This window comes from Oryzias latipes, chromosome 18, assembly GCF_053564925.1.
Source record: "Oryzias latipes strain Hd-rR chromosome 18, Olatipes_Hd-rR_3.1".
Classification (NCBI taxonomy): domain Eukaryota; kingdom Metazoa; phylum Chordata; class Actinopteri; order Beloniformes; family Adrianichthyidae; genus Oryzias; species Oryzias latipes.
This window is the reverse complement of record NC_136254.1, coordinates 9,659,875-9,671,894: the sequence shown is the minus strand read 5'-3', so window position 1 is coordinate 9,671,894 and position 12,020 is coordinate 9,659,875. Positions and strand designations below refer to the sequence as shown.

The following is a 12,020-nucleotide window of genomic DNA, read 5'->3' as shown; positions in this document are numbered from 1 at the left end:
AACTGGTGTGTGAATGTGTATGAATGATCCCGGTGATGGTCAGAGGGACCGTAGGCGTGAACCGACAGCCACGCCTCTGTCAGCCTGCCCCGGGGCAGCTGAGACTACATCAGTAGCTTATCATCACCAAGTATGAAAGAGGAGTGAATGAATAATGGACACATTGTAAGAACTTTGAGCACCAAGAAAATACACAGATAAATCTAAGCCATTATTGTTATTATTATTATTGGCAGGGCGTGGTGTGACTCTTTGACTCTCATAGTTAAAAATTACGGTTCTTTGTGTAAAACTTGTCTGCCACCCCTGCCCTAGTGTTTTAATTAAGCTTCATTTAGGCCTTCATTCCAGATTCCAGACATTATGGTTTACATACTTTAAAATTTACATTCTGTACACGTTTGGATTTTTGATCAAATTCTTTTATATTTTAAAAAGCCTTAGAGCAAGATTCAGCAGATTTGCATCACTTTAACATTTCACACCAAGCCTCTTCCAACTATAGGTGGCAAACATGCTCTAGTATCGGGTAGTCCAGTGTGAACAGCATGACCTAAATGTGTGTTCAGGAATGTGCATCACATTCCCGGTGTGAACGTAGCATTAGAGACTCATTAGCATTACAGAGTCCAGACAACTGCAGTCTGATCCAACTGTGTTCTGATCCAAAGTGCTATTTAAATTGAACAGAGTTCTGATTGTGACTAATCCAAAAAGTCATAATTAAAAAAAATGAACAATACCTGCTGTTCATCAATAGTGTGTGAACGTACCTCCAGTTAAATAGTCCGGACACGTGGCAGTTATGGATCCTGTTCTATTACTGACATAGTTGGAGGCTGTGCATGTGAACTTCTGCACTTGTCCCTGCTTCCTGATGTTTTGCTGCAGACTGGAGCCATCGTAGGTTTGATTCCCAACAATCAACTCGTAGTGGACATTGTTGGTGGACTTTAAACTGCAGGTCACTAAAACTGTGCAGAATTGATTGGAATCACTAAAAACGTGTGTGGAAGTCAGAATGGGGTCTTCAGTTATGGACTCTGAGGACAGACAGGAGAGAAAAGAAAACAATAGAAAACACAAGATTTCATTGCATCCATAGTCTCTAAAACCCTGGTAAGCATTACAACTTTAGCTGTTTGTAGTTTGATTTTATGTTTATGTTTATAAGATCAAATGAAAGGTATGACTTTACATAGACTTTACATAGAAATTAAAAGTCAGTAAGTTTAGATAAAGTCTGAGGACTTCAAGCATTAAACATTATTTTAATATCTGAAAATTGGCTCTACTGTTTACGTTTTAAACATTTCCTTATTTGAAACTTTTGAGAAATTATTGTTATGTAAAAAAGATCTTGCATTCTTACTTTGCAGTAACTGCAAAAACTATAGAGTTTCATAAAGAACTAGAAAGAAAAACAAGGGTTTACCATAAACCTGAAGAGTAACGACGACAGTTTTCCTTTGTTTGTTGTTCTGTTGAGAAATAAAACTGAAATTCCCAGAATCTTGAAGAGTTAGCTTTGTTAGAGTTAAACTGAGGGTGGTGGTGTTGAAGTTTAATCTGTTGCCAAATTTGTGGTTAGTAATGTTGCGACGTCTGTCTGCAACATCTTGATTTTCATATTTCCACCTTGCTTTATCAACTCCTTCAGTTGGAAGCTCTGATGAAATCTCCACTGAGTCTCCAACTTTTTTGTAAATAGTCTTCAAGGAAACCAAACCTGAAAAACAAGAAGCAGAAACATAAAGAGAGAATGAAGAGATTTAAAACAGATCCTCTGATGAAAGAAATAACCATGAATGAGAAAAAAGGACATGTTAAAAATTAATACATACATTTTATTTGTTATATTTGTTCTGAAATAGAGGCATAAGTCATTGAATACAAGTTTTTTTTTTATTCATATTTGGGTCACTTAAACTACTGCTCAAAAGTTTGGGGTCACTTAGAAATGTTCCAATTTTTTTAAGAAGAGCACTATTTTTTTTCAGAGAAGATAACTTAAATTAATCAGAAATACATTCTTTCTCTCAAAGATGTTTTCTACTCTCTTCAGAGAACAGCACAAACAGGCTCTAACCAGAGTAGAACAGAAAGTGGGAGGCCCCGCTGCACAACTGAGCAAGAATAGAAGTACATTAGAGTCTCCAGTTTGAGAAATAGACGCCTCACAGGCCCTCAACTGACTGCTTCATTAAATAGTACTCGTAAAACGTCAGTGTCAACATTGAAGGTTGATGGAAATGTTCAGTTTCTTGACAATTTTTCTCATAGAATACTCTTCATCTCTAAGAACAACAAACTGTCTAGTTTCACATGAAAGTTCTCTTCTCTGGCTATTTTGAGGATTTAATTGACCCACAAATGTGATTCTGCAGATACTCAACTTACTCAAAGGAAGATCCGTTTTATAGCAGCTCTAACCCCCAAACTGTTTTTAGCTGTGCTAACAACAAGGGTTTTCTAATCATCTGTTAGCATTTCTGACACTATGAGCAAACACATTGTACCATTAGAACACTGGAGTGATGGTTGCTAGAAATGGGCCTCCAGTCACGTAAGGGTTCATGGCCGACGAAGTGTGCGTTATTACTTTTTAACGTACACCGTGGAAGTCTGAACTGTCAGACGCGAAGCAAAAGGTTGTTTTAAAGAAGCCGGCGCAGTGATACAAAACATTTAAGCTAGGTGACCGGAACTTCTTTTTTCACCGTGCGGTTATCAGGTTTTAACGCACACCCAGTAGCCAATCAGAATCGAGTATTCAACCGGACCATGGTATAAGATGTAGATAATGCACCAAAAACCAATCATCTGCAGCTGGAATAGTCATTTTTTTTTATCAATTATCACATTAATAATGTATACAGTTTGTGTAAGGGTTAATGGCCGAGTGATGAAGCCACTTGGATGAGCTGTGAAACATTTTAATTAAGACGTTTAAGTCCAAATGCAATGACTCCTTTTTAAGTTTACCAAAGTATACTTAGTCTACCACCTTACTACTTATGTATACTTAGTATACTTGATGTTTATTTTTTACATGCTATCTAAATATTGTAAACTTTAAATGTTCCCATTTAGTCTGAAGAAGTATTCTGTTCATATACTTCCTAGTACACTACATATTTGGTCTACTTGCTATACTTAAATCAAGATTACTTTATAATATAAATTTCAAGGATGGTACTTTTTGGTAAGTATCAATTTCAAGATGTCACCTGACTAATTGAGAAACTTCACCAACTTGCTGTCAATTCCACCAAACTTCCACCACTCCACAAACACTGACACATCTCATATTTTTAAGATTAGTTTTAAGAATTCAACTTTTCTTAAATCCAAACTACTATTTATGTTTTCAACACTTTTTTGGGTCCACAACATTACTGCACATTTCAACTCCCTTCTTTAGATCTTTTACTTTGTCATAGTAAATAACCACCATTATTATAAGTATTTAGTAAGTACCAACTTACTAAATAAGCCGTTTTTTTACATGTAAGGTAAAAATTAAAGTCCAAACAAAGCCTGCTTTAAATGCAATAAAGCTTTAAAACATTTTTGGTTTTATCATCAGACACCAGCAGGGGTCTCTCATGTTCATTTGAAGCCTCAAGAAAGGAACCATGAAACCAAGAGAGACCTAAATGTCTGCAGAGGCTTCATGTCACCACCGGTCAACAAATGAGTCATGTTTTGGACTGTGAGGAGAAGAACAGGTGCTCAGAGAAAAACCACAAAAGCACGATGAGAACTTGTAAACATTGAAGGGACCTATTCTGGACTTGAACCTTGTCACTGTAAAGCAAGAGTGCTAACCACCACACAACCGTGCGGCAAAGAAATATATTTAACATTTTCAAATCAATTATAGCTTTGCTGTTTGCTTTTGTTTAATAAGAATGCTGAGTTTTTTTTTTTTTTTTCATTCTAGCATTGGATAATGCTCCAATGTGTTTGCAGTGTTTATAGCACCTGCTTGTCTTAGGGAATCTTTTATCCCAGGACTAACCAGGCCGACCTCTGCTAAGTAGCTGATAGCTGGCCTTTACGCACGGCCATCAAGGCAATACGTTTCTACAGGAAATGGATGGAAGCAAAACCTGAAAAAACCCAGATTCTGATGGAGGTGAGAAAGGCGATGCAAATAAAGACCTGCTAGTAAACAACACATTTTCTGGTAGATAACACTGCTTCTGCTTTTACAGCTCCTTCACAGTTCTTGTTTTAACCAGTGACATCAGTACAACGACGCAGTAAAAAAAGTGTCTGACATATGTGTGAAGACTCTTTCATCAAGAATGATTCCAAAAATGTTATCTGGACATCATTTCTTAACCCTTGTGCTATCCTAGGCACTTTAACATTGGGAGTGGGGTCATCTAGACCCCACAAGACAGTGCGCTGAACCTTTTTTCTTCAATGATTTGTGATCTTCACTGGTGTCCATGGATTACATGAAATCTTTCCACCTTTATCCACCTTTGTCATGGTAGGGAGAACACGTCAATGTAAGGGTGGGGTCATCTAAGATAGCACAAGTGTTAAAGTCCCACTCCGATCATCTTTTAAATTTTGTAAAAGTGTTCCCAGTGGTCGTTTAATTATCATTATGCCATTTTAGCCAAAGCCAAAAAACAGTTTAATTTTCCAGGACAAAGTTTCTGCAAAGCAGCAGGATTTCATTAGAAATTTGCCCCTGAATTGTGAACTGGACTGTTGGCGCAGAGTAAGCCCACTTCTATTTTTCATCCTCCATCTGTTTACATTCTCTGCCTCTAGCTTACAGCATCTCACAACCCCAAGCTAACATTAGTGGTGCAACAAAAATAGGAAGTAAAATTGGAGTTCTTCAGCTGTACAAGTTTGTGCCACATGCCAGCTCAGACAAGGAAAATGAAGATGGATCTAGTCGCCTACAAGTGGATGGATCAGAATGAAGCAGAGCAGGGGGCTTGTGATCCGCCCAATGCAGCTTCTACCTAAAAGCTACCAGTTTTTTCAAACAGCATTTTTTCATCTGCTCTTGATTCACAGCAGGATCCATAAAGAGATGCTCAAAAACGCGATTTTATTCTTAATTTTCTTTATATTTGTCCTCCATCAGAAAAATACCACAATTACGTGTTAAAAACACACATGCAAAAACTAACATTGTCATTGGAGTTTAAGTTTAAGACATATCGCTCAAGAGGAACAGAAAGCTGTGGTGTTTCCATAATAACCTTTGTTCCTGTGGTCCCAGCTCCCTTTCGGGCATTGATCAGGTACCCCGTGTGGTTCTGGGCTGTTTTCTCATCGTTCTCAGGATAATTGTACCCACCAGGTGAAATCTTCTTCAGAGTCCCAGGTGGAGGTAGATTCTCACTCATCTCGTATTTCGGTCATTTTCTAACTATCATCAAACAGTTGATTTCTTTTCATTGCTTATTTGAGATTGGTTCATTCCAGTCTTGCTAAGGTCTACAATCTTGTCCTTGGTGTTGAGCAGTAAATTTGACGTTTGTTAAAAGAGAGGCAGCAGACGTGAATTATCTTTATGTCTTTATGGAGTGAGAGTTCTGTTTGTTGGATAAATTCTTTTTGTTTAGTTTCAGGTGCTCTGGATTGCGATTGTAGGATGATGGCTTTCAAATGAGGCATCTTCATTTCTATGGGGGTGGTGGGGGTGGACTGTGGTCTGTTCCCCCACCCTCGGGTCTTTATTTTTGTTCCCCTCCCCCCTCCGCCCTAGACAAGTGGTAACAGTGGACATGTACATTTATACAAATGACCAATTCTATTAAAACAGGTAACAAGTGTATGATTTAAGAGCTTCTTAAGGAAGAAGTAACAGCTTAAATACTTATTTTCTGTACCTTTAAACAAATACATCCTTTAAAGTCATACAATGTGATTTCCTTGATTCTTTGTATGTTTTACGTTCAGTCTCTCACAGCTGATACGTGTCTATGATGAACATAACAGATCTCTACCATCTTTTGAAGTGATACAACTTGTAGAATCAGAGACAGACATATTTTGATGTCCTTCTATAACCTTTATAATATAAGGCTTTCTAAAGCTGGGACAACTATTACATTAAAGACCTGCAGCCATGCTTGCACTCTGCAGAAGCACTGGTACATTCTGAGAGGCATCAGCAGAAACAGTCAATTACTCAAGAGTTATTACATTCTATAAAAAAGGGAAGTAACAGAAACTTAACGATCCTTCTTTTATTTTACCTGAAGATGCGGTAGGAAATCTGCTGACATGTCAGGCATTCTGAAGTTTTTCCATTAGTGAACAGAAACACCAAAACAGTAAAGGAAATGCATTTGTAACAAAAAATGCTCTTTCCACGCGTTTGTGGGGTGATAAAAAGGACTTTTGGACAGTTGGGTATTAAATCCATTTAGGAGTTTAAGAGTTTTTATACAGCATTGTACTAGTTTTGAAATAATTTTGCAGTAAACACCCACACATCTGAAAGTGTAAGCCCTGAGCCAAGTGCATGTCAAGACGTTCTAAAGATAGGAAAAAGATGTAGTTCATCACTGTACTAAATATATAAATGTGACAGAGCTGAGAAGTTTAAGGTAGAACTGCATGAATAAGTGTAAAAACTCACCGGGGTGGCAGAGCCAGAGAAGCAGCAAAACGCTTGAGGAAAAGTAACTCAGACAAAGAGGGCGACAGGCAGCCATTGCAGGGGGGATAGCAACGATTTCTGCTTCCTCTTCTGGTGTGTTTCTTCAAAACCAACTAGAAAAAAAGGCACTAAAAATGCACTAATTCACTTCCTACTAGGAACAAATGATGATCTTGTGTCTTTTTTTTTATTTTGTCAGGTTTTACTAAAGAAGGTAAAAGAAGCAAAACTACTTGAATGATATAACAAAACAGTAGCTTAACCTTATAGAGTGGCATGAACAAGAAAAGTAAGAAACGTTTCGCATTAGCCATTTTTTTGTCTGTCACTTTGCCTTTCCTTTTTTCTCTGTCAAATTTCTTATCCTTGACTTGTCAATGTCATTGATTTTGCTCTTTTTCCTATTGTGTCTGTTTTCCAGCACTTTTGGAAGGATGGCAACAAATGTCTTGCTTTATTTCTTTTGTCTTTTCGTATTTTTACAGCCTCTCACACAATTATGCTAACTATTCATGCAACAACTTGAAATTAATGAATAAAAACAAATCATTTCACATTAATATCCGTCAGTGCTCCTAGATAGTCATGGTTTTCTATCCAAAAAGTCATCTAAAAATAGCCAACAAAAATCAAAATAGTGATTCATTAGCCAGAACTACCAATAATAAATTATCTTTTATTTTTTACTTCCCTATTTGAAAATCTAACTTTTTTAATTATATTGTAAAAACAATTGTAATTATATTAAAGTGTAAAAAATATAAAAACTTTCCAAGTGTTATTAAAACATAAAGAACTAAGTCAAGTACCTGAGATTACTCCAAAAATTATTTTGTGTAATAAAAGGAAATATTGTGCAACACCATAAGTAAATATCCTACCAAAACTTACAGTATATGCATTCACATAATCTAGTGTTTTTATATTAATACCACAAAAAGTTTTCCGACCCAATGAGTTATATATGCTAGATCCGCTAAACTAAAAACTCCATGCTGCTGAGGGAATCCTGGATAGTTTCTCTTTCTCTGATTAAAAATCTACTTAAATTCAGCAGGTCTAAATTCAGCAGGTCGTCTCGTCTGACTTGAGATCAAACATAACACAGCATAACACAACATAAGAACACATACAAAGGTCATAAATGGTAAATGCCATATACTCGTATGGTAATTTTCTACCTTTTTCAAAGGACCAAAGTGCTTATCATGCTGTCTCCAAGCAGCGTCCTCACCTCACAGTCCTCATTCTAGCCAGAAGTCCTTCCTATATTAGTCTATGGTTCCTACAGTGTATCAAAATCTTCATAAGGTGTTTAATAAAGTGTGTGTGTGTCTTCGCTGCCTCCCTCTTGATTTCATGAATGTGGCATTGACCTCTTATTGGGTGCGTCCCCGTTTAGAGGTCACCTTTACTCCCTGTCGACACCTGGATGCAAAGCTAACCAGGGCAACAGCAATGAATCCCTGCTGGGTTGATAATACCTCTTTTACTCCTGCAAGGGCAGGGTTTAGCTTTGTCAAGGAGGATAAGAGTTTGTGTCAAGTAGTTTTGCTTCTTTTAGACCAAGTCACTGTAAAGAATCATTGTCCCCTTCTTGCTTTTGAATTACTTCAGGGCACCAACACCTTCACCAGACTAGATCTTCACACTGCTTATCATTTAGTCTAGTGCCTGTTATAGAGGGGGATGAGTGTATAACTGTGTTTAACACTCCCATGGGACAAATTCAATACATTGTGATGCCTTTAGATCTCACAAACACCACAGCTGTGTTCAAGAATTTGGTCAACATTGTGTTGGGAGAAATACTGAACCAGTTTCTATTTGACTATCTCTATGGCATCCTAATTAAGGACACATTATTTAAGTGCGAAAGGTATTGAGATGACTATTGCAAAATCAGTTATATGTCAAGGCAGAGAAGTGCGACATTTACCTTAAGTCCACAAGGTTCCTAGGGTTATGGTTTCTGTGGGTAAGATCCACATATTCAGGTTGCCTCCACTATCCACTCTAACTAAACAGACTAAACTAAACTGGGGATCCGTGCCCTTCGATCCTCCTTTGCAGGAAAGAAAATCTCCAAAAAAAACGGATTCCAGAAAAAACGAAGAAACCTCAGGACCGCCCACATGAAGGAGGGATCGTCCCCCAGGATGGACAGGTGATGTGCCAGTACTCTTAGAGAAGAATTAACATATCTAATTCTACAACTACATGTTTGAATAGTCCAGCAGATGGGCTTCATCCAGATGGAGTTGGGGGATGGCTGGGGGCGCAAGACGAGCCAGATGCAGGATTTACAGCCAGGTGTAGGAGCAGTAGTAGAGACAAGGTACACGGTCAGGTACAGGGGCACAGACGAACCAGGGTTGAGGACCGCAGCCAAGTGCAGGTGCACTGATAACCTAACCCAACAAGTGCAGCATATTTTCCCTAGATTTAACCTTCTAGCAGCCTATTAACAACTAATTGTTATTGCTAAGTTTAATTTAACCCTTGTGCTATCCTATGACCCCACCCATACATTGACGTATTCTCCCTACCATGACAAAGGTGGATAAAGGTGGAGAGGATTTCATGTAATCCATGGACACCAGTGAAGATCACAAATCATTGAAGAAAAAAGGTTCAGCGACGCGTCTTGTGGGTCTAGATGACCCAACTCCCAATGTTAAAGTACCTAGGATAGCACAAGGGTTACACATGTTCACTGTAAGTTAAATATGTTTTCAGTCTTTGAATATAAAAGCTGTGTCAGCCTGTCTAACATGAGCTGCGAGCTGATTCCATAAAACAGGGGCTTGGTGGCTAAAGGCTCTACCTCCAACTGTACTTTTAGAAATTCTGGGAACCACAAGCAGTCCTGCATTTTGTGAGTGAATTTTTCTGTGCTAAGGCACTATGAGGACTTTCATATAGGATGGGGTCATTCCATGAAAGGCCTTATAGGTGAGCAGGATCAACTGGGAGCCAGTGAAGTGAAACTAACACAGGAGTAATGTGTGTTCTCTTCTGCTAGTTCCAGCTAACAATCTAGCAGCTGGGTTCTGAACAAGCTGGAGACTTCTTAAGGAACTCTTAGGACACGCTGCTAACAAAGAGTTACAGTAATCCTGCCTAGACGTAACAAATGCATGGATGAGCTTCTCAGCATCACTTTTAGAGAGTATATTTCTGATCGTTGCTAAATGACGCCTGTGACTCTAAACCTGAACCAGATTTCATTTTACCCACCTCTGCTCGTCTAGCCATCACCCTCACTGGCATTATTATTATTAGTGAAGCATGTTTAAAGACTTCACAGATTTGATTGGGGTCTTCAATTCATTGTTATGGAAAGAATTCTGCGAAGTTCTTTGGATTACGTCAGTCTCTCTTTCACTTTCCATCTACAGTTTAATGGACAGATGGAGAGACTTAACCAGCAGCTGGAGACATCCATGCGACTGTCCTGTGGCCACTAGTTCTCATCTTGGGCCCAGAATGTGGTATGGGTAGAACACGCACATCACACCTTCCCTTTTTCTGCCACAGGGTTGCCTCCCTTTCAGGAGGTTAATGGTTATCAGTCACTCTTGTTTGAATTCCAGGAGAAGGAAGCGACCATACCTTCTCCCATGGTCTCATTTTGAAGCTATCACAGAGCATGGAATATCACCCGACAGACACTGCTGAGCACTGGCTACAAGAGGTACACTGACAAGAATACCATTGTGCGATATGTTGTAGGTCAAAGATTCTGGCTGTCCTCAGGCGACCCTCCCTTGTGGCTCAAAAACTGAAACCTGGGACTCCACTCTGTGGCTCCATTTCCTGTTTTCTGAGTAGTTGACCCTGTGGCAGTGTGACTGCCTCCAGAGACAATTATGGGTCCATCCTACGTTCCATGTGTCACGGGTAAACTAGTGATCTCCAGTCCAATGATGCCCCCCTCTGTGAACCCATTGTCCCCAATCGGGTTCTTTGACAGTGGTCCAGCCTACACAGTACATCACCTGCTGCGATCCTGTCACACAGGCAGGTGCCTGCAGTACCTTAATGACTGGGAGGGCTACGGACTGGAGGAGCGGTTGTGGGGGCCCCACCATCAGTGACGTGCGGTCAGGTGAGGCAAGTGAGACAGCGCCTCACCAGTCATAATCATGATAAAATAGAAAAAGGTAAATTAATTAGATTTTTTTTTTTCCATTGATCTGTGTTAAATATAAATTTTCAGTCATCTCAACCCATTTTTCACAGTTTCTGAGGTTAAAATTGCCGAATTTGAGTGTTGCGCGATCACAGACGGAGCGGAAACTCCTGGGGCCTGTTTCAGAAAGGAGGTTAAGTGTAAACTCTGAGTGCGTTAACCCTGAAATCAGGGAAACCCTGGGTTTTCCGTTTCAGAATGGGAGGTTTGTTAAACCAGAGAAAGCAGAGTAAGTCAAACCCGTTTCTGAAAGAGAGGTAACTTATACTCTGAGTCAGTGTCCATGGTTACTTATGCTGTGAACCTAACCTGGTCGGGAGCAGGTTTTATCCTCTAAACTCATGTTTCTGCCGGTCCCCTCCCCTTTTTAAAGACGAAGCGGTATTTTTCGCTTTAACCTTCATTGCCCACATTTCTGTCACACAGAGACGGTCTAAGTGACAAGAATGGCTTGTCCTTTTTTGGAGGACCCAATAGACGAGGAGGCTGCATTCATTCATAGAGAATTATATTTACCTCGTGCGAGGATTTTGAGAAGACTCGATTTTTTGTCATTTCCCCATACGTTTTTGTTTGAGCTTTACCGTTTTTCGTTGCAGTCAATTACATATATACAATGAAAACAACATTAGATATTGCTATGTAGATGTTTCATATGTCAAATATTGTCAACAAAGCCTCCATCCATGACATGCTCAAATTTGACCTGATTGAATTATGTTTTTATACTTCATTTTTAGCTGCTGCCATGTTCTTTTAATTCCTGCAGGATTGCATCTACATGAAAATGAAATCAGGGACATGGTATATATTGTGTGTTTGGAGGACGGAGCACTTAGTTAAATAAAGAGAAGGTGTCATTCCCAGAATAACTGTTTTGGAGTCATTCTTAATCCGCTCTGGAGGTTGAGGGTTTCCAACGGGAAGTGAACCCCGAAGGAGAATTCCCTTCAGCCCTGAAGGAAATCTCCCCTGGGCTTCTGACCACGGTCGATCGGAAAGACGAGAGAAAAGAAAGGAGAAGTCTTCGCGCAGCGAAAGGTTCAACAGTAGACAAAGGTTCACTTTTAAAGACACAGTTGCATGTATTAATATTAAACTGACTAACGTTTGCAAGAAGGGAAGGTTAACAAAAAAGTCCTCTAAACATTACAGATGTTAAATGCATTTTCCCCCAGA

The 12,020-nt window shown here is 39.2% G+C and overlaps 1 long non-coding RNA gene across 1 annotated transcript; it reads right to left on the bottom strand.

Annotated features, from left to right (window-relative positions):
* Positions 1 to 533: 533 nt before the first annotated feature.
* LOC144987390 (uncharacterized) lies at positions 534 to 6,727 on the bottom strand. Its single transcript, XR_013651271.1, has 3 exons — positions 6,626 to 6,727; positions 1,436 to 1,729; positions 534 to 1,043 (listed from the first exon to the last, which is right to left on the bottom strand). It is a non-coding gene; the product is annotated as an uncharacterized LOC144987390 (long non-coding RNA).
* Between the last annotated feature and the right edge of the window lie 5,293 nt (positions 6,728 to 12,020).